At 40.7% G+C, this 19,525-nt stretch overlaps 23 non-coding genes across 23 annotated transcripts; all 23 read left to right on the top strand.

The window, feature by feature from the left end:
- Positions 1-161: 161 nt before the first annotated feature.
- On the top strand, positions 162-233 carry trnah-gug. Its single transcript has one exon. It is a non-coding gene; the product is annotated as a tRNA-His (tRNA).
- A 1,303-nt stretch (positions 234-1,536) lies between these two features.
- Positions 1,537-1,608, top strand: trnah-gug. Its single transcript has one exon. It is a non-coding gene; the product is annotated as a tRNA-His (tRNA).
- Positions 1,609-2,557: 949 nt separating this feature from the next.
- trnat-agu lies at positions 2,558-2,631 on the top strand. The gene has a single exon. It is a non-coding gene; the product is annotated as a tRNA-Thr (tRNA).
- A 285-nt stretch (positions 2,632-2,916) lies between these two features.
- Positions 2,917-2,988, top strand: trnah-gug. Its single transcript has one exon. It is a non-coding gene; the product is annotated as a tRNA-His (tRNA).
- A 946-nt stretch (positions 2,989-3,934) lies between these two features.
- Positions 3,935-4,008, top strand: trnat-agu. Its single transcript has one exon. It is a non-coding gene; the product is annotated as a tRNA-Thr (tRNA).
- A 285-nt stretch (positions 4,009-4,293) lies between these two features.
- Positions 4,294-4,365, top strand: trnah-gug. The gene has a single exon. It is a non-coding gene; the product is annotated as a tRNA-His (tRNA).
- Positions 4,366-5,312: 947 nt separating this feature from the next.
- On the top strand, positions 5,313-5,386 carry trnat-agu. Its single transcript has one exon. It is a non-coding gene; the product is annotated as a tRNA-Thr (tRNA).
- Positions 5,387-6,688: 1,302 nt separating this feature from the next.
- Positions 6,689-6,762, top strand: trnat-agu. The gene has a single exon. It is a non-coding gene; the product is annotated as a tRNA-Thr (tRNA).
- Positions 6,763-8,066: 1,304 nt separating this feature from the next.
- trnat-agu lies at positions 8,067-8,140 on the top strand. The gene has a single exon. It is a non-coding gene; the product is annotated as a tRNA-Thr (tRNA).
- Positions 8,141-9,444: 1,304 nt separating this feature from the next.
- On the top strand, positions 9,445-9,518 carry trnat-agu. Its single transcript has one exon. It is a non-coding gene; the product is annotated as a tRNA-Thr (tRNA).
- Positions 9,519-9,802: 284 nt separating this feature from the next.
- trnah-gug lies at positions 9,803-9,874 on the top strand. Its single transcript has one exon. It is a non-coding gene; the product is annotated as a tRNA-His (tRNA).
- A 946-nt stretch (positions 9,875-10,820) lies between these two features.
- On the top strand, positions 10,821-10,894 carry trnat-agu. The gene has a single exon. It is a non-coding gene; the product is annotated as a tRNA-Thr (tRNA).
- A 284-nt stretch (positions 10,895-11,178) lies between these two features.
- Positions 11,179-11,250, top strand: trnah-gug. The gene has a single exon. It is a non-coding gene; the product is annotated as a tRNA-His (tRNA).
- A 946-nt stretch (positions 11,251-12,196) lies between these two features.
- trnat-agu lies at positions 12,197-12,270 on the top strand. Its single transcript has one exon. It is a non-coding gene; the product is annotated as a tRNA-Thr (tRNA).
- Positions 12,271-12,554: 284 nt separating this feature from the next.
- On the top strand, positions 12,555-12,626 carry trnah-gug. The gene has a single exon. It is a non-coding gene; the product is annotated as a tRNA-His (tRNA).
- Positions 12,627-13,573: 947 nt separating this feature from the next.
- trnat-agu lies at positions 13,574-13,647 on the top strand. Its single transcript has one exon. It is a non-coding gene; the product is annotated as a tRNA-Thr (tRNA).
- A 284-nt stretch (positions 13,648-13,931) lies between these two features.
- Positions 13,932-14,003, top strand: trnah-gug. Its single transcript has one exon. It is a non-coding gene; the product is annotated as a tRNA-His (tRNA).
- A 947-nt stretch (positions 14,004-14,950) lies between these two features.
- On the top strand, positions 14,951-15,024 carry trnat-agu. Its single transcript has one exon. It is a non-coding gene; the product is annotated as a tRNA-Thr (tRNA).
- Positions 15,025-15,307: 283 nt separating this feature from the next.
- Positions 15,308-15,379, top strand: trnah-gug. The gene has a single exon. It is a non-coding gene; the product is annotated as a tRNA-His (tRNA).
- Positions 15,380-16,325: 946 nt separating this feature from the next.
- Positions 16,326-16,399, top strand: trnat-agu. Its single transcript has one exon. It is a non-coding gene; the product is annotated as a tRNA-Thr (tRNA).
- Positions 16,400-16,683: 284 nt separating this feature from the next.
- Positions 16,684-16,755, top strand: trnah-gug. The gene has a single exon. It is a non-coding gene; the product is annotated as a tRNA-His (tRNA).
- A 946-nt stretch (positions 16,756-17,701) lies between these two features.
- trnat-agu lies at positions 17,702-17,775 on the top strand. The gene has a single exon. It is a non-coding gene; the product is annotated as a tRNA-Thr (tRNA).
- Positions 17,776-19,076: 1,301 nt separating this feature from the next.
- trnat-agu lies at positions 19,077-19,150 on the top strand. Its single transcript has one exon. It is a non-coding gene; the product is annotated as a tRNA-Thr (tRNA).
- Positions 19,151-19,525: the final 375 nt, after the last annotated feature.

Here is a 19,525-nt window from a genome sequence, read left to right as displayed (position 1 = left end):
CACGGAAAAAGGCACTTTTTGAATGAGAAAACATACCGTGTGTAAAGCTCCACTGTTTCTTCAGTGTTATTCATTACGAGACCAAAATGAAAAGAGTTTAGCCAGCTTGTGCACATACTTTCCAAACTATGTAGGCTTTACAAAGCCAGCTCTTGTAGCCGGCCGTGATCGTATAGTGGTTAGTACTCTGCGTTGTGGTCGCAGCAACCCCGGTTCGAATCCGGGTCACGGCACTGCAATGTAATTTTAGAAGGGTTGTTTTTTGAATGAGTTAAGACTTACTATGCAAGCTAAGAAACTCAGCAACTCTGCCGTTTGACAAAGTTCCCCACCATATTGTAGGTTAATTACTTACACGAAATGATCATCTGCTGTTTCAGACGTTTTTACCATTTTTAAGCTCCAGAGCCAAATGAGAAATGCAGTGTCCTCGAACGACCAACATTATGAAGAAATAGTATATGATTCTGAATGTTCACTCATATCTCGCGACCCACCTATGACATGTTAATAACCGCTTTGGGTCCCAAATCATAGTTTAAGAATTCATGTCAGAGGTTCTTGAGTTTATTCATCTCGAGACCCAAATGAAAAATGTACTGTTCTCGAATGATCATAGTTACGAAGAAATAGTATGTGATTACCATTGATTACTGATATCTCGCTACCCACCTCTCACCAGTGTTGCCAACTTAGCGACTTTGTCGCTATATTTAGTGAGTATTCAGAAAAAGACAAGAATCGACAGAAGAAAGTTCAATTGTAGTTCTAAACATACTTAGGGTGTTTTTTACTCACTTTTTGTCTCTCCCGAGACGTTATTCCTCTCTCCTACAGCGTCAATCACAATTACATCCACTTGGCCAATTATGAAAATTATGTGATGACGTCATTTAGCGACTTCTAGCTACTTTTAGGACCAGCAATAGCTACTTTCCTTCCTGAGGATTTGGCAACACTGCCTCTCACATGCTCAGGCCCACTTTGCGTCCCAAAACGTAGCTTAAGAAACCCTGTTGCTAGACAATTGAAGGTGTCTGTATCGTTTCCAATATTAGTAAAAGACATCTCTTTTGTGATGTGATTTTGCTAGACAGAGATGTGGGTTAAATTAATGAGACTGGTTTGATTCAAATAGGTGTGGGTGTTCACATCTGCAACATATATGACTTTTATGGGTGCTGTGGCTTAGTTGGTTAAAGTGCCTGTCCTAGTAAACAGGAGATCCTGAGTTCAAATCTCAGCAGTACCTTTTTATTGTTCACATTGGTGGAGAAGGTCAGAGGGGAGGGCACTCAGGTTTTCTCACCAATGGGTTAGAGAATTAGAGATGACGTGAGGAGGATGCAATTGAGATATTCCAATGTCACGGAAAAAGTGCACTTTTGAATGAGAAAAAAACCTACCGACTGTGTAAAGCTCCACTGTTTCTTCAGTTTATTCATTATCGAGACCAAAATTAAAAGAGTTTAGCCAGCTTGTGCACATCACTTTCACAGCCTATGTAGGCTTTACAAAGGCCAGCTCTTGTAGCCGGCCGTGATCGTATAGTGGTTAGTACTCTGCGTTGTGGTCGCAGCAACCCCGGTTCGAATCCGGGTCACGGCACTGCAATGTAATTTTAGAAGGGTTGTTTTTTGAATGAGTTAAGACTTACTATGCAAGCTAAGAAACTCAGCAACTCTGCCGTTTGACAAGTTCCCCACCATATTGTAGGTTAATTACTTACACGAAATGATTCATCTGCTGTTTCAGACGTTTTTACCATTTTAAGCTCCGAGAGCCAAATGAGAAATGCAGTGTCCTCGAACGACCAACATTATGAAGAAATAGTAGTATGATTCTGAATGTTCACTCATATCTCGCGACCCACCTATGACATGTTAATAACCGCTTTGGGTCCCAAATCATATTTTAAGAATTCATGTCAGAGGTTCTTGAGTTTATTCATCTCGAGACCCAAATGAAAAATGTACTGTCCTCGAATGATCATAGTTACGAAGAAATAGTATGTGATTGACATTGATTACTGATATCTCGCTACCCACCTCTCACCAGTGTTGCCAACTTAGCGACTTTGTCGCTATATTTAGTGAGTATTCCAGAAAAAAGACAAGAATCGACAGAAGAAAGTTCAATTGTAGTTCTAAACATACGTAGGGTGTTTTTTTACTCACTTTTTGTCTCTCCCGAGACGTTATTCCTCTCTCCTACAGCGTCAATCACAATTACATCCACTTGGCCAATTATGAAATTATGTGATGACGTCATTTAGCGACTTCTAGCTACTTTTAGGACCAGCAATAGCTACTTTCCTTCCTGGAGGATTTGGCAACACTGCCTCTCACATGCTCAGGCCCACTTTGCGTCCCAAAACGTAGCTTAAGAAACCCTGTTGCTAGACAATTGAAGGTGTCTGTATCGTTTCCAATATTAGTAAAAGACATCTCTTTTGTGATGTGATTTTTGCTAGACAGAGATGTGGGTTAAATTAATGAGACTGGTTTGATTCAAATAGGTGTGGGTGTTCACATCTGCAACATATATGACTTTTATGGGTGCTGTGGCTTAGTTGGTTAAAGTGCCTGTCTAGTAAACAGGAGATCCTGAGTTCAAATCTCAGCAGTACCTTTTTATTGTTCACATTGGTGGAGAAGGTCAGAGGGGAGGGCACTCAGGTTTTCCTCACCAATGGGTTTAGAGAATTAGAGATGACGTGAGGAGGATGCAATTGAGATATTCCAATGTCACGGAAAAAGGGCACTTTTTGAATGAGAAAAAACCTACCGACTGTGTAAAGCTCCACTGTTTCTTCAGTTTATTCATTATCGAGACCAAAATTAAAAGAGTTTAGCCAGCTTGTGCACATCACTTTCACAGCCTATGTAGGCTTTACAAAGCCAGCTCTTGTAGCCGGCCGTGATCGTATAGTGGTTAGTACTCTGCGTTGTGGTCGCAGCAACCCCGGTTCGAATCCGGGTCACGGCACTGCAATGTAATTTTAGAAGGGTTGTTTTTTGAATGAGTTAAGACTTACTATGCAAGCTAAGAAACTCAGCAACTCTGCCGTTTGACAAAGTTCCCCACCATATTGTAGGTTAATTACTTACACGAAATGATTCATCTGCTGTTTCAGACGTTTTTACAATTTTTAAGCTCCAGAGCCAAATGAGAAATGCAGTGTCCTCGAACGACCAACATTATGAAGAAATAGTATATGATTCTGAATGTTCACTCATATCTCGCGACCCACCTATGACATGTTAATAACCGCTTTGGGTCCCAAATCATAGTTTAAGAATTCATGTCAGAGGTTCTTGAGTTTATTCATCTCGAGACCCAAATGAAAAATGTACTGTCCTCGAATGATCATAGTTACGAAGAAATAGTATGTGATTACCATTGATTACTGATATCTCGCTACCCACCTCTCACCAGTGTTGCCAACTTAGCGACTTTGTCGCTATATTTAGTGAGTATTCAGAAAAAAGACAAGAATCGACAGAAGAAAGTTCAATTGTAGTTCTAAACATACTTAGGGTGTTTTTTACTCACTTTTTGTCTCTCCCGAGACGTTATTCCTCTCTCCTACAGCGTCAATCACAATTACATCCACTTGGCCAATTATGAAAATTATGTGATGACGTCATTTAGCGACTTCTAGCTACTTTTAGGACCAGCAATAGCTACTTTCCTTCCTGAGGATTTGGCAACACTGCCTCTCACATGCTCAGGCCCACTTTGCGTCCCAAAACGTAGCTTAAGAAACCCTGTTGCTAGACAATTGAAGGTGTCTGTATCGTTTCCAATATTAGTAAAAGACATCTCTTTTGTGATGTGATTTTGCTAGACAGAGATGTGGGTTAAATTAATGAGACTGGTTTGATTCAAATAGGTGTGGGTGTTCACATCTGCAACATATATGACTTTTATGGGTGCTGTGGCTTAGTTGGTTAAAGTGCCTGTCTAGTAAACAGGAGATCCTGAGTTCAAATCTCAGCAGTACCTTTTTATTGTTCACATTGGTGGAGAAGGTCAGAGGGGAGGGCACTCAAGGTTTCCTCACCAATGGGTTTAGAGAATTAGAGATGACGTGAGGAGGATGCAATTGAGATATTCCAATGTCACGGAAAAAGGGCACTTTTTGAATGAGAAAAAACCTACCGACTGTGTAAAGCTCCACTGTTTCTTCAGTTTATTCATTATCGAGACCAAAATTAAAAGAGTTTAGCCAGCTTGTGCACATCACTTTCACAGCCTATGTAGGCTTTACAAAGCCAGCTCTTGTAGCCGGCCGTGATCGTATAGTGGTTAGTACTCTGCGTTGTGGTCGCAGCAACCCCGGTTCGAATCCGGGTCACGGCACTGCAATGTAATTTTAGAAGGGTTGTTTTTTTGAATGAGTTAAGACTTACTATGCAAGCTAAGAAACTCAGCAACTCTGCCGTTTGACAAAGTTCCCCACCATATTGTAGGTTAATTACTTACACGAAATGATTCATCTGCTGTTTCAGACGTTTTTACAATTTTTAAGCTCCAGAGCCAAATGAGAAATGCAGTGTCCTCGAACGACCAACATTATGAAGAAATAGTATATGATTCTGAATGTTCACTCATATCTCGCGACCCACCTATGACATGTTAATAACCGCTTTGGGTCCCAAATCATAGTTTAAGAATTCATGTCAGAGGTTCTTGAGTTTATTCATCTCGAGACCCAAATGAAAAATGTACTGTCCTCGAATGATCATAGTTACGAAGAAATAGTATGTGATTACCATTGATTACTGATATCTCGCTACCCACCTCTCACCAGTGTTGCCAACTTAGCGACTTTGTCGCTATATTTAGTGAGTATTCAGAAAAAAGACAAGAATCGACAGAAGAAAGTTCAATTGTAGTTCTAAACATACTTAGGGTGTTTTTTACTCACTTTTTGTCTCTCCCGAGACGTTATTCCTCTCTCCTACAGCGTCAATCACAATTACATCCACTTGGCCAATTATGAAAATTATGTGATGACGTCATTTAGCGACTTCTAGCTACTTTTAGGACCAGCAATAGCTACTTTCCTTCCTGAGGATTTGGCAACACTGCCTCTCACATGCTCAGGCCCACTTTGCGTCCCAAAACGTAGCTTAAGAAACCCTGTTGCTAGACAATTGAAGGTGTCTGTATCGTTTCCAATATTAGTAAAAGACATCTCTTTTGTGATGTGATTTTGCTAGACAGAGATGTGGGTTAAATTAATGAGACTGGTTTGATTCAAATAGGTGTGGGTGTTCACATCTGCAACATATATGACTTTTATGGGTGCTGTGGCTTAGTTGGTTAAAGTGCCTGTCTAGTAAACAGGAGATCCTGAGTTCAAATCTCAGCAGTACCTTTTTATTGTTCACATTGGTGGAGAAGGTCAGAGGGGAGGGCACTCAGGTTTTCTCACCAATGGGTTTAGAGAATTAGAGATGACGTGAGGAGGATGCAATTGAGATATTCCAATGTCACGGAAAAAGGGCACTTTTTGAATGAGAAAAAACCTACCGACTGTGTAAAGCTCCACTGTTTCTTCAGTTTATTCATTATCGAGACCAAAATGAAAAGAGTTTAGCCAGCTTGTGCACATCACTTTCACAGCCTATGTAGGCTTTACAAAGCCAGCTCTTGTAGCCGGCCGTGATCGTATAGTGGTTAGTACTCTGCGTTGTGGTCGCAGCAACCCCGGTTCGAATCCAGGTCACGGCACTGCAATGTAATTTTAGAAGGGTTGTTTTTTGAATGAGTTAAGACTTACTATGCAAGCTAAGAAACTCAGCAACTCTGCCGTTTGACAAAGTTCCCCACCATATTGTAGGTTAATTACTTACACGAAATGATTCATCTGCTGTTTCAGACGTTTTTACCATTTTTAAGCTCGAGAGCCAAATGAGAAATGCAGTGTCCTCGAACGACCAACATTATGAAGAAATAGTGTATGATTCTGAATGTTCACTCATATCTCGCGACCCACCTATGACATGTTAATAACCGCTTTGGGTCCCAAATCATAGTTTAAGAATTCATGTCAGAGGTTCTTGAGTTTATTCATCTCGAGACCCAAATGAAAAATGTACTGTCCTCGAATGATCATAGTTACGAAGAAATAGTATGTGATTACCATTGATTACTGATATCTCGCTACCCACCTCTCACCAGTGTTGCCAACTTAGCGACTTTGTCGCTATATTTAGTGAGTATTCAGAAAAAAGACAAGAATCGACAGAAGAAAGTTCAATTGTAGTTCTAAACATACTTAGGGTGTTTTTTACTCACTTTCTGTCTCTCCCGAGACGTTATTCCTCTCTCCTACAGCGTCAATCACAATTACATCCACTTGGCCAATTATGAAAATTATGTGATGACGTCATTTAGCGACTTCTAGCTACTTTTAGGACCAGCAATAGCTACTTTCCTTCCTGAGGATTTGGCAACACTGCCTCTCACATGCTCAGGCCCACTTTGCGTCCCAAAACGTAGCTTAAGAAACCCTGTTGCTAGACAATTGAAGGTGTCTGTATCGTTTCCAATATTAGTAAAAGACATCTCTTTTGTGATGTGATTTTGCTAGACAGAGATGTGGGTTAAATTAATGAGACTGGTTTGATTCAAATAGGTGTGGGTGTTCACATCTGCAACATATATGACTTTTATGGGTGCTGTGGCTTAGTTGGTTAAAGTGCCTGTCTAGTAAACAGGAGATCCTGAGTTCAAATCTCAGCAGTACCTTTTTATTGTTCACATTGGTGGAGAAGGTCAGAGGGGAGGGCACTCAGGTTTTCTCACCAATGGGTTTAGAGAATTAGAGATGACGTGAGGAGGATGCAATTGAGATATTCCAATGTCACGGAAAAAGGGCACTTTTTGAATGAGAAAAAATCTACCGACTGTGTAAAGCTCCACTGTTTCTTCAGTTTATTCATTATCGAGACCAAAATGAAAAGAGTTTAGCCAGCTTGTGCACATCACTTTCACAGCCTATGTAGGCTTTACAAAGCCAGCTCTTGTAAGCCGGCCGTGATCGTATAGTGGTTAGTACTCTGCGTTGTGGTCGCAGCAACCCAGGTTCGAATCCGGGTCACGGCACTGCAATGTAAATTTTAGAAGGGTTGTTTTTTGAATGAGTTAAGACTTACTATGAAAGCTAAGAAACTCAGCAACTCTGCCGTTTGACAAAGTTCCCCACCATATTGTAGGTTAATTACTTACACGAAATGATTCATCTGCTGTTTCAGACGTTTTTACCATTTTTAAGCTCGAGAGCCAAATGAGAAATGCAGTGTCCTCGAACGACCAACATTATGAAGAAATAGTGTATGATTCTGAATGTTCACTCATATCTCGCGACCCACCTATGACATGTTAATAACCGCTTTGGGTCCCAAATCATAGTTTAAGAATTCATGTCAGAGGTTCTTGAGTTTATTCATCTCGAGACCCAAATGAAAAATGTACTGTCCTCGAATGATCATAGTTACGAAGAAATAGTATGTGATTACCATTGATTACTGATATCTCGCTACCCACCTCTCACCAGTGTTGCCAACTTAGCGACTTTGTCGCTATATTTAGTGAGTATTCAGAAAAAAGACAAGAATCGACAGAAGAAAGTTCAATTGTAGTTCTAAACATACTTAGGGTGTTTTTTACTCACTTTCTGTCTCTCCCGAGACGTTATTCCTCTCTCCTACAGCGTCAATCACAATTACATCCACTTGGCCAATTATGAAAATTATGTGATGACGTCATTTAGCGACTTCTAGCTACTTTTAGGACCAGCAATAGCTACTTTCCTTCCTGAGGATTTGGCAACACTGCCTCTCACATGCTCAGGCCCACTTTGCGTCCCAAAACGTAGCTTAAGAAACCCTGTTGCTAGACAATTGAAGGTGTCTGTATCGTTTCCAATATTAGTAAAAGACATCTCTTTTGTGATGTGATTTTGCTAGACAGAGATGTGGGTTAAATTAATGAGACTGGTTTGATTCAAATAGGTGTGGGTGTTCACATCTGCAACATATATGACTTTTATGGGTGCTGTGGCTTAGTTGGTTAAAGTGCCTGTCTAGTAAACAGGAGATCCTGAGTTCAAATCTCAGCAGTACCTTTTTATTGTTCACATTGGTGGAGAAGGTCAGAGGGGAGGGCACTCAGGTTTTCTCACCAATGGGTTTAGAGAATTAGAGATGACGTGAGGAGGATGCAATTGAGATATTCCAATGTCACGGAAAAAGGGCACTTTTTGAATGAGAAAAAATCCTACCGACTGTGTAAAGCTCCACTGTTTCTTCAGTTTATTCATTATCGAGACCAAAATGAAAAGAGTTTAGCCAGCTTGTGCACATCACTTTCACAGCCTATGTAGGCTTTACAAAGCCAGCTCTTGTAGCCGGCCGTGATCGTATAGTGGTTAGTACTCTGCGTTGTGGTCGCAGCAACCCAGGTTCGAATCCGGGTCACGGCACTGCAATGTAAATTTTAGAAGGGTTGTTTTTTGAATGAGTTAAGACTTACTATGCAAGCTAAGAAACTCAGCAACTCTGCCGTTTGACAAAGTTCCCCACCATATTGTAGGTTAATTACTTACACGAAATGATTCATCTGCTGTTTCAGACGTTTTTACCATTTTTAAGCTCGAGAGCCAAATGAGAAATGCAGTGTCCTCGAACGACCAACATTATGAAGAAATAGTGTATGATTCTGAATGTTCACTCATATCTCGCGACCCACCTATGACATGTTAATAACCGCTTTGGGTCCCAAATCATAGTTTAAGAATTCATGTCAGAGGTTCTTGAGTTTATTCATCTCGAGACCCAAATGAAAAATGTACTGTCCTCGAATGATCATAGTTACGAAGAAATAGTATGTGATTACCATTGATTACTGATATCTCGCTACCCACCTCTCACCAGTGTTGCCAACTTAGCGACTTTGTCGCTATATTTAGTGAGTATTCAGAAAAAAGACAAGAATCGACAGAAGAAAGTTCAATTGTAGTTCTAAACATACTTAGGGTGTTTTTTACTCACTTTTTGTCTCTCCCGAGACGTTATTCCTCTCTCCTACAGCGTCAATCACAATTACATCCACTTGGCCAATTATGAAAATTATGTGATGACGTCATTTAGCGACTTCTAGCTACTTTTAGGACCAGCAATAGCTACTTTCCTTCCTGAGGATTTGGCAACACTGCCTCTCACATGCTCAGGCCCACTTTGCGTCCCAAAACGTAGCTTAAGAAACCCTGTTGCTAGACAATTGAAGGTGTCTGTATCGTTTCCAATATTAGTAAAAGACATCTCTTTTGTGATGTGATTTTGCTAGACAGAGATGTGGGTTAAATTAATGAGACTGGTTTGATTCAAATAGGTGTGGGTGTTCACATCTGCAACATATATGACTTTTATGGGTGCTGTGGCTTAGTTGGTTAAAGTGCCTGTCTAGTAAACAGGAGATCCTGAGTTCAAATCTCAGCAGTACCTTTTTATTGTTCACATTGGTGGAGAAGGTCAGAGGGGAGGGCACTCAGGTTTTCTCACCAATGGGTTTAGAGAATTAGAGATGACGTGAGGAGGATGCAATTGAGATATTCCAATGTCACGGAAAAAGGGCACTTTTTGAATGAGAAAAAATCTACCGACTGTGTAAAGCTCCACTGTTTCTTCAGTTTATTCATTATCGAGACCAAAATGAAAAGAGTTTAGCCAGCTTGTGCACATCACTTTCACAGCCTATGTAGGCTTTACAAAGCCAGCTCTTGTAGCCGGCCGTGATCGTATAGTGGTTAGTACTCTGCGTTGTGGTCGCAGCAACCCCGGTTCGAATCCGGGTCACGGCACTGCAATGTAATTTTAGAAGGGTTGTTTTTTGAATGAGTTAAGACTTACTATGCAAGCTAAGAAACTCAGCAACTCTGCCGTTTGACAAAGTTCCCCACCATATTGTAGGTTAATTACTTACACGAAATGATTCATCTGCTGTTTCAGACGTTTTTACCATTTTTAAGCTCGAGAGCCAAATGAGAAATGCAGTGTCCTCGAACGACCAACATTATGAAGAAATAGTGTATGATTCTGAATGTTCACTCATATCTCGCGACCCACCTATGACATGTTAATAACCGCTTTGGGTCCCAAATCATAGTTTAAGAATTCATGTCAGAGGTTCTTGAGTTTATTCATCTCGAGACCCAAATGAAAAATGTACTGTCCTCGAATGATCATAGTTACGAAGAAATAGTATGTGATTACCATTGATTACTGATATCTCGCTACCCACCTCTCACCAGTGTTGCCAACTTAGCGACTTTGTCGCTATATTTAGTGAGTATTCAGAAAAAAGACAAGAATCGACAGAAGAAAGTTCAATTGTAGTTCTAAACATACTTAGGGTGTTTTTTACTCACTTTCTGTCTCTCCCGAGACGTTATTCCTCTCTCCTACAGCGTCAATCACAATTACATCCACTTGGCCAATTATGAAAATTATGTGATGACGTCATTTAGCGACTTCTAGCTACTTTTAGGACCAGCAATAGCTACTTTCCTTCCTGAGGATTTGGCAACACTGCCTCTCACATGCTCAGGCCCACTTTGCGTCCCAAAACGTAGCTTAAGAAACCCTGTTGCTAGACAATTGAAGGTGTCTGTATCGTTTCCAATATTAGTAAAAGACATCTCTTTTGTGATGTGATTTTGCTAGACAGAGATGTGGGTTAAATTAATGAGACTGGTTTGATTCAAATAGGTGTGGGTGTTCACATCTGCAACATATATGACTTTTATGGGTGCTGTGGCTTAGTTGGTTAAAGTGCCTGTCTAGTAAACAGGAGATCCTGAGTTCAAATCTCAGCAGTACCTTTTTATTGTTCACATTGGTGGAGAAGGTCAGAGGGGAGGGCACTCAGGTTTTCTCACCAATGGGTTTAGAGAATTAGAGATGACGTGAGGAGGATGCAATTGAGATATTCCAATGTCACGGAAAAAGGGCACTTTTTGAATGAGAAAAAACCTACCGACTGTGTAAAGCTCCACTGTTTCTTCAGTTTATTCATTATCGAGACCAAAATGAAAAGAGTTTAGCCAGCTTGTGCACATCACTTTCACAGCCTATGTAGGCTTTACAAAGCCAGCTCTTGTAGCCGGCCGTGATCGTATAGTGGTTAGTACTCTGCGTTGTGGTCGCAGCAACCCCGGTTCGAATCCGGGTCACGGCACTGCAATGTAATTTTAGAAGGGTTGTTTTTTGAATGAGTTAAGACTTACTATGCAAGCTAAGAAACTCAGCAACTCTGCCGTTTGACAAAGTTCCCCACCATATTGTAGGTTAATTACTTACACGAAATGATTCATCTGCTGTTTCAGACGTTTTTACAATTTTTAAGCTCGAGAGCCAAATGAGAAATGCAGTGTCCTCGAACGACCAACATTATGAAGAAATAGTGTATGATTCTGAATGTTCACTCATATCTCGCGACCCACCTATGACATGTTAATAACCGCTTTGGGTCCCAAATCATAGTTTAAGAATTCATGTCAGAGGTTCTTGAGTTTATTCATCTCGAGACCCAAATGAAAAATGTACTGTCCTCGAATGATCATAGTTACGAAGAAATAGTATGTGATTACCATTGATTACTGATATCTCGCTACCCACCTCTCACCAGTGTTGCCAACTTAGCGACTTTGTCGCTATATTTAGTGAGTATTCAGAAAAAAGACAAGAATCGACAGAAGAAAGTTCAATTGTAGTTCTAAACATACTTAGGGTGTTTTTTACTCACTTTCTGTCTCTCCCGAGACGTTATTCCTCTCTCCTACAGCGTCAATCACAATTACATCCACTTGGCCAATTATGAAAATTATGTGATGACGTCATTTAGCGACTTCTAGCTACTTTTAGGACCAGCAATAGCTACTTTCCTTCCTGAGGATTTGGCAACACTGCCTCTCACATGCTCAGGCCCACTTTGCGTCCCAAAACGTAGCTTAAGAAACCCTGTTGCTAGACAATTGAAGGTGTCTGTATCGTTTCCAATATTAGTAAAAGACATCTCTTTTGTGATGTGATTTTGCTAGACAGAGATGTGGGTTAAATTAATGAGACTGGTTTGATTCAAATAGGTGTGGGTGTTCACATCTGCAACATATATGACTTTTATGGGTGCTGTGGCTTAGTTGGTTAAAGTGCCTGTCTAGTAAACAGGAGATCCTGAGTTCAAATCTCAGCAGTACCTTTTTATTGTTCACATTGGTGGAGAAGGTCAGAGGGGAGGGCACTCAGGTTTTCTCACCAATGGGTTTAGAGAATTAGAGATGACGTGAGGAGGATGCAATTGAGATATTCCAATGTCACGGAAAAAGGGCACTTTTTGAATGAGAAAAAACCTACCGACTGTGTAAAGCTCCACTGTTTCTTCAGTTTATTCATTATCGAGACCAAAATGAAAAGAGTTTAGCCAGCTTGTGCACATCACTTTCACAGCCTATGTAGGCTTTACAAAGCCAGCTCTTGTAGCCGGCCGTGATCGTATAGTGGTTAGTACTCTGCGTTGTGGTCGCAGCAACCCCGGTTCGAATCCGGGTCACGGCACTGCAATGTAATTTTAGAAGGGTTGTTTTTTGAATGAGTTAAGACTTACTATGCAAGCTAAGAAACTCAGCAACTCTGCCGTTTGACAAAGTTCCCCACCATATTGTAGGTTAATTACTTACACGAAATGATTCATCTGCTGTTTCAGACGTTTTTACCATTTTTAAGCTCCGAGAGCCAAATGAGAAATGCAGTGTCCTCGAACGACCAACATTATGAAGAAATAGTGTATGATTCTGAATGTTCACTCATATCTCGCGACCCACCTATGACATGTTAATAACCGCTTTGGGTCCCAAATCATAGTTTAAGAATTCATGTCAGAGGTTCTTGAGTTTATTCATCTCGAGACCCAAATGAAAAATGTACTGTCCTCGAATGATCATAGTTACGAAGAAATAGTATGTGATTACCATTGATTACTGATATCTCGCTACCCACCTCTCACCAGTGTTGCCAACTTAGCGACTTTGTCGCTATATTTAGTGAGTATTCAGAAAAAAGACAAGAATCGACAGAAGAAAGTTCAATTGTAGTTCTAAACATACTTAGGGTGTTTTTTACTCACTTTTTGTCTCTCCCGAGACGTTATTCCTCTCTCCTACAGCGTCAATCACAATTACATCCACTTGGCCAATTATGAAAATTATGTGATGACGTCATTTAGCGACTTCTAGCTACTTTTAGGACCAGCAATAGCTACTTTCCTTCCTGAGGATTTGGCAACACTGCCTCTCACATGCTCAGGCCCACTTTGCGTCCCAAAACGTAGCTTAAGAAACCCTGTTGCTAGACAATTGAAGGTGTCTGTATCGTTTCCAATATTAGTAAAAGACATCTCTTTTGTGATGTGATTTTGCTAGACAGAGATGTGGGTTAAATTAATGAGACTGGTTTGATTCAAATAGGTGTGGGTGTTCACATCTGCAACATATATGACTTTTATGGGTGCTGTGGCTTAGTTGGTTAAAGTGCCTGTCTAGTAAACAGGAGATCCTGAGTTCAAATCTCAGCAGTACCTTTTTATTGTTCACATTGGTGGAGAAGGTCAGAGGGGAGGGCACTCAGGTTTTCTCACCAATGGGTTTAGAGAATTAGAGATGACGTGAGGAGGATGCAATTGAGATATTCCAATGTCACGGAAAAAGGGCACTTTTTGAATGAGAAAAAACCTACCGACTGTGTAAAGCTCCACTGTTTCTTCAGTTTATTCATTATCGAGACCAAAATGAAAAGAGTTTAGCCAGCTTGTGCACATCACTTTCACAGCCTATGTAGGCTTTACAAAGCCAGCTCTTGTAGCCGGCCGTGATCGTATAGTGGTTAGTACTCTGCGTTGTGGTCGCAGCAACCCCGGTTCGAATCCGGGTCACGGCACTGCAATGTAATTTTAGAAGGGTTGTTTTTTGAATGAGTTAAGACTTACTATGCAAGCTAAGAAACTCAGCAACTCTGCCGTTTGACAAAGTTCCCCACCATATTGTAGGTTAATTACTTACACGAAATGATTCATCTGCTGTTTCAGACGTTTTTACAATTTTTAAGCTCCAGAGCCAAATGAGAAATGCAGTGTCCTCGAACGACCAACATTATGAAGAAATAGTATATGATTCTGAATGTTCACTCATATCTCGCGACCCACCTATGACATGTTAATAACCGCTTTGGGTCCCAAATCATAGTTTAAGAATTCATGTCAGAGGTTCTTGAGTTTATTCATCTCGAGACCCAAATGAAAAATGTACTGTCCTCGAATGATCATAGTTACGAAGAAATAGTATGTGATTACCATTGATTACTGATATCTCGCTACCCACCTCTCACCAGTGTTGCCAACTTAGCGACTTTGTCGCTATATTTAGTGAGGTATTCAGAAAAAAGACAAGAATCGACAGAAGAAAGTTCAATTGTAGTTCTAAACATACTTAGGGTGTTTTTTACTCACTTTTTGTCTCTCCCGAGACGTTATTCCTCTCTCCTACAGCGTCAATCACAATTACATCCACTTGGCCAATTATGAAAATTATGTGATGACGTCATTTAGCGACTTCTAGCTACTTTTAGGACCAGCAATAGCTACTTTCCTTCCTGAGGATTTGGCAACACTGCCTCTCACATGCTCAGGCCCACTTTGCGTCCCAAAACGTAGCTTAAGAAACCCTGTTGCTAGACAATTGAAGGTGTCTGTATCGTTTCCAATATTAGTAAAAGACATCTCTTTTGTGATGTGATTTTGCTAGACAGAGATGTGGGTTAAATTAATGAGACTGGTTTGATTCAAATAGGTGTGGGTGTTCACATCTGCAACATATATGACTTTTATGGGTGCTGTGGCTTAGTTGGTTAAAGTGCCTGTCTAGTAAACAGGAGATCCTGAGTTCAAATCTCAGCAGTACCTTTTATTGTTCACATTGGTGGAGAAGGTCAGAGGGGAGGGCACTCAGGTTTTCTCACCAATGGGTTTAGAGAATTAGAGATGACGTGAGGAGGATGCAATTGAGATATTCCAATGTCACGGAAAAAGGGCACTTTTTGAATGAGAAAAAACCTACCGACTGTGTAAAGCTCCACTGTTTCTTCAGTTTATTCATTATCGAGACCAAAATGAAAAGAGTTTAGCCAGCTTGTGCACATCACTTTCACAGCCTATGTAGGCTTTACAAAGCCAACTCTTGTAGCCGGCCGTGATCGTATAGTGGTTAGTACTCTGCGTTGTGGTCGCAGCAACCCCGGTTCGAATCCGGGTCACGGCACTGCAATGTAATTTTAGAAGGGTTGTTTTTTGAATGAGTTAAGACTTACTATGCAAGCTAAGAAACTCAGCAACTCTGCCGTTTGACAAAGTTCCCCACCATATTGTAGGTTAATTACTTACACGAAATGATTCATCTGCTGTTTCAGACGTTTTTACAATTTTTAAGCTCCAGAGCCAAATGAGAAATGCAGTGTCCTCGAACGACCAACATTATGAAGAAATAGTATATGATTCTGAATGTTCACTCATATCTCGCGACCCACCTATGACATGTTAATAACCGCTTTGGGTCCCAAATCATAGTTTAAGAATTCATGTCAGAGGTTCTTGAGTTTATTCATCTCGAGACCCAAATGAAAAATGTACTGTCCTCGAATGATCATAGTTACGAAGAAATAGTATGTGATTACCATTGATTACTGATATCTCGCTACCCACCTCTCACCAGTGTTGCCAACTTAGCGACTTTGTCGCTATATTTAGGAGGTATTCAGAAAAAAGACAAGAATCGACAGAAGAAAGTTCAATTGTAGTTCTAAACATACTTAGGGTGTTTTTTACTCACTTTTTGTCTCTCCCGAGACGTTATTCCTCTCTCCTACAGCGTCAATCACAATTACATCCACTTGGCCAATTATGAAAATTATGTGATGACGTCATTTAGCGACTTCTAGCTACTTTTAGGACCAGCAATAGCTACTTTCCTTCCTGAGGATTTGGCAACACTGCCTCTCACATGCTCAGGCCCACTTTGCGTCCCAAAACGTAGCTTAAGAAACCCTGTTGCTAGACAATTGAAGGTGTCTGTATCGTTTCCAATATTAGTAAAAGACATCTCTTTTGTGATGTGATTTTGCTAGACAGAGATGTGGGTTAAATTAATGAGACTGGTTTGATTCAAATAGGTGTGGGTGTTCACATCTGCAACATATATGACTTTTATGGGTGCTGTGGCTTAGTTGGTTAAAGTGCCTGTCTAGTAAACAGGAGATCCTGAGTTCAAATCTCAGCAGTACCTTTTTATTGTTCACATTGGTGGAGAAGGTCAGAGGGGAGGGCACTCAGGTTTTCTCACCAATGGGTTTAGAGAATTAGAGATGACGTGAGGAGGATGCAATTGAGATATTCCAATGTCACGGAAAAAGGGCACTTTTTGAATGAGAAAAAACCTACCGACTGTGTAAAGCTCCACTGTTTCTTCAGTTTATTCATTATCGAGACCAAAATGAAAAGAGTTTAGCCAGCTTGTGCACATCACTTTCACAGCCTATGTAGGCTTTACAAAGCCAACTCTTGTAGCCGGCCGTGATCGTATAGTGGTTAGTACTCTGCGTTGTGGTCGCAGCAACCCCGGTTCGAATCCGGGTCACGGCACTGCAATGTAATTTTAGAAGGGTTGTTTTTTGAATGAGTTAAGACTTACTATGCAAGCTAAGAAACTCAGCAACTCTGCCGTTTGACAAAGTTCCCCACCATATTGTAGGTTAATTACTTACACGAAATGATTCATCTGCTGTTTCAGACGTTTTTACAATTTTTAAGCTCCAGAGCCAAATGAGAAATGCAGTGTCCTCGAACGACCAACATTATGAAGTAATAGTATATGATTCTGAATGTTCACTCATATCTCGCGACCCACCTATGACATGTTAATAACCGCTTTGGGTCCCAAATCATAGTTTAAGAATTCATGTCAGAGGTTCTTGAGTTTATTCATCTCGAGACCCAAATGAAAAATGTACTGTCCTCGAATGATCATAGTTACGAAGAAATAGTATGTGATTACCATTGATTACTGATATCTCGCTACCCACCTCTCACCAGTGTTGCCAACTTAGCGACTTTGTCGCTATATTTAGGAGGTATTCAGAAAAAAGACAAGAATCGACAGAAGAAAGTTCAATTGTAGTTCTAAACATACTTAGGGTGTTTTTTACTCACTTTTTGTCTCTCCCGAGACGTTATTCCTCTCTCCTACAGCGTCAATCACAATTACATCCACTTGGCCAATTATGAAAATTATGTGATGACGTCATTTAGCGACTTCTAGCTACTTTTAGGACCAGCAATAGCTACTTTCCTTCCTGAGGATTTGGCAACACTGCCTCTCACATGCTCAGGCCCACTTTGCGTCCCAAAACGTAGCTTAAGAAACCCTGTTGCTAGACAATTGAAGGTGTCTGTATCGTTTCCAATATTAGTAAAAGACATCTCTTTTGTGATGTGATTTTGCTAGACAGAGATGTGGGTTAAATTAATGAGACTGGTTTGATTCAAATAGGTGTGGGTGTTCACATCTGCAACATATATGACTTTTATGGGTGCTGTGGCTTAGTTGGTTAAAGTGCCTGTCTAGTAAACAGGAGATCCTGAGTTCAAATCTCAGCAGTACCTTTTTATTGTTCACATTGGTGGAGAAGGTCAGAGGGGAGGGCACTCAGGTTTTCTCACCAATGGGTTTAGAGAATTAGAGATGACGTGAGGAGGATGCAATTGAGATATTCCAATGTCACGGAAAAAGGGCACTTTTTGAATGAGAAAAAACCTACCGACTGTGTAAAGCTCCACTGTTTCTTCAGTTTATTCATTATCGAGACCAAAATGAAAAGAGTTTAGCCAGCTTGTGCACATCACTTTCACAGCCTATGTAGGCTTTACAAAGCCAACTCTTGTAGCCGGCCGTGATCGTATAGTGGTTAGTACTCTGCGTTGTGGTCGCAGCAACCCGGTTCGAATCCGGGTCACGGCACTGCAATGTAATTTTAGAAGGGTTGTTTTTTGAATGAGTTAAGACTTACTATGCAAGCTAAGAAACTCAGCAACTCTGCCGTTTGACAAAGTTCCCCACCATATTGTAGGTTAATTACTTACACGAAATGATTCATCTGCTGTTTCAGACGTTTTTACCATTTTTAAGCTCCAGAGCCAAATGAGAAATGCAGTGTCCTCGAACGACCAACATTATGAAGAAATAGTATATGATTCTGAATGTTCACTCATATCTCGCGACCCACCTATGACATGTTAATAACCGCTTTGGGTCCCAAATCATAGTTTAAGAATTCATGTCAGAGGTTCTTGAGTTTATTCATCTCGAGACCCAAATGAAAAATGTACTGTCCTCGAATGATCATAGTTACGAAGAAATAGTATGTGATTACCATTGATTACTGATATCTCGCTACCCACCTCTCACCAGTGTTGCCAACTTAGCGACTTTGTCGCTATATTTAGGAGGTATTCAGAAAAAAGACAAGAATCGACAGAAGAAAGTTCAATTGTAGTTCTAAACATACTTAGGGTGTTTTTTACTCACTTTTTGTCTCTCCCGAGACGTTATTCCTCTCTCCTACAGCGTCAATCACAATTACATCCACTTGGCCAATTATGAAAATTATGTGATGACGTCATTTAGCGACTTCTAGCTACTTTTAGGACCAGCAATAGCTACTTTCCTTCCTGAGGATTTGGCAACACTGCCTCTCACATGCTCAGGCCCACTTTGCGTCCCAAAACGTAGCTTAAGAAACCCTGTTGCTAGACAATTGAAGGTGTCTGTATCGTTTCCAATATTAGTAAAAGACATCTCTTTTGTGATGTGATTTTGCTAGACAGAGATGTGGGTTAAATTAATGAGACTGGTTTGATTCAAATAGGTGTGGGTGTTCACATCTGCAACATATATGACTTTTATGGGTGCTGTGGCTTAGTTGGTTAAAGTGCCTGTCTAGTAAACAGGAGATCCTGAGTTCAAATCTCAGCAGTACCTTTTTATTGTTCACATTGGTGGAGAAGGTCAGAGGGGAGGGCACTCAGGTTTTCTCACCAATGGGTTTAGAGAATTAGAGATGACGTGAGGAGGATGCAATTGAGATATTCCAATGTCACGGAAAAAGGGCACTTTTTGAATGAGAAAAAACCTACCGACTGTGTAAAGCTCCACTGTTTCTTCAGTTTATTCATTATCGAGACCAAAATGAAAAGAGTTTAGCCAGCTTGTGCACATCACTTTCACAGCCTATGTAGGCTTTACAAAGCCAACTCTTGTAGCCGGCCGTGATCGTATAGTGGTTAGTACTCTGCGTTGTGGTAGCAGCAAACCCGGTTCGAATCCGGGTCACGGCACTGCAATGTAATTTTAGAA

Source organism: Oncorhynchus mykiss, unplaced genomic scaffold (assembly GCF_013265735.2).
Source record: "Oncorhynchus mykiss isolate Arlee unplaced genomic scaffold, USDA_OmykA_1.1 un_scaffold_564, whole genome shotgun sequence".
Classification (NCBI taxonomy): Eukaryota; Metazoa; Chordata; class Actinopteri; order Salmoniformes; family Salmonidae; genus Oncorhynchus; species Oncorhynchus mykiss.
This window is presented reverse-complemented; position numbering and strand designations above follow the sequence as displayed.